Here is a 2,199-nt window from a genome sequence, read left to right on the forward strand (position 1 = left end):
CCCACTCCCCATCTGTAGAAAGCTTGTTTCTTCTTACACATGCAATTCAAGTCCCACTGCTTGCCTTGCCAAGTCAGACGCAACATAGGTCTTGCTTACTCTGCATCTAAACACTGGGCTGCCTTATTATTGCCATTGCCTATGTTACATTCCATATTAATACAGTGTCTCTTCTCAAAGTGAACAGCTTCTTCAGACAAAGACCATTGGTCATACCCTTTATATTTCTTATGATACCTAGTATAGATCCATAAGTATAGTCAGAGCTTAATACACCTGTATTATATTAATAAAACCCATTATTAATTGGTTATTTCTCAAATTATAGTCATAGAATGTATCCATCTATTGCAAGATTGTGACATTTGGTCTTTACACTAGAGTGAATAGCAGCCCGGTAACAAAATGGGTGCCCAGCAACAGCAAATATATGGGAGATGTTTGTGAAAACTAAAATACTAAACTAGAAAAAAACTTGTTGAGAAATCAAAAGAGAACTACTTCTGATATTTTTTCCTGGGGTTTAAACTATTTACAGTGGTTCTTTTTTCCACCACTTTACTTTTCCATATTCAAATTTAACAAAAAGTGCTTGAGTTGTTTTTGATGCTACAATTAGATTAGGTGTAGGCGTCTCAACACTAAAATCTGGAAGTTAAAAGAAATTAAATATTATTTCTACGTACCTGGATATTGTTCAAATAAGCATGAGAAACTAGCATAGAACTTTGTTCTAAAGAACTAAAGATGTAGAAAAGGCATACCCAAAGAGCTGGCTACAATGACACTCGAAGCTCATTGCCATTTAGACACTCATTAGAGATGGTGACACTCAGCGAGATGGTCTCAACAATTTTTAAAATACTGAATACATGCATTTTGATGCATTCATTCATTTCTGTTCACAGAATGTAATAGTTGTGGATCCTATGAGAATCTCTGGGAGCTTTCACATAAAATGAATTAAAAATACTAATGGCATTACTAATGATTATTTCACAAATGAGGATAAGGGAAGAAAGGAAAGATTTGTGTCAAATAGACTGTACCAATATATACAATGGAATATTACTCAGCCATAAAAAGAAACGAAATTGGGTCACTTGTAGAGACGTGGATGGACCTAGAGACTGTTATACAGAGTGAAGTCAGTCAGAGAGAGAAAACCAAATATCGTATATTAATGCGTATATGTGGAATCTAGAAAAACGGTACAGATGAACCAGTTTGCAAGGCAGAAATAGAGACACAGATGTAGAGAACAAACGTATGGACACCAAGGGGGGAAAGTGGGCGGGGGGGGGGCGGTCGTGGTGGTATGAACTGGGAGATTGCAATTGACATATATACACTAATATGTATAAAATAGATAACTAATAAGAACCTGATGTATAAAAAATAAAGTCCGTATCAAAAGAAGAACAGTTATTTAAGGAAATTGTATTGTTATTTTTAAAAAAGTGAAAACAAAATGCTGAAGTGGGTTGTGCTTTTTAAAATGTTTAAAATATGTAATATTATGTATTAGAAAAATTAGGGTCAAGAATCATTCATTCAAAATATTACTTCTGAGGCTAAATTCCATTGTTGAAAAGTTTAAAATCTGCCCTAAGCCAAAATAGAATCGCTTTCTGATTCATTTTGAAAAATAATACTAATGAAATATGAAATAATTTTCAAACTGTTTATCTTAAAAACTAAAACAAGACAGAGCACAAATTAATTGGAGAAAATCAATTCTTTCTTAATATTTTCCAAGTCCTTCTTTTCGATCAGAAGCCAATTGATAATGAACAACCCAATGAAAGGAACAGAGTTAAGATAAAGAACAAATTTGAGGCTTTAAAACTAGAAGAAATCACATTGAATTTTGATCCAGAAAGTGATTACTTAGGTTACTGCAATGCCAGGCAAATTCAGAGGATGCCAAAATTCCTTTAACTATGTTTTTGTCCTCATGGTACTATCTATGCTCTGTAAGATAAGCATAAATAAGATCTTAAGATAAGGTCTATCTGTAAGTCTATAAGACTCTCTATGTACACAACTAGCTGAGCTGAAGAAGGATAAAAATCAAAGTAACTAAAATAATTAGTGTTGTAATTACTGTGTGCTTATGGATTACTTGTTCCTCCTCAGAACTTAACTGTATTTGATCTAAAATCAGTCCATAATACTACACGAGCATACCTCAGAGAT

The sequence above is a fragment of the Globicephala melas genome, chromosome 12 (genome assembly GCF_963455315.2).
Source record: "Globicephala melas chromosome 12, mGloMel1.2, whole genome shotgun sequence".
NCBI lineage: Eukaryota > Metazoa > Chordata > Mammalia > Artiodactyla > Delphinidae > Globicephala > Globicephala melas.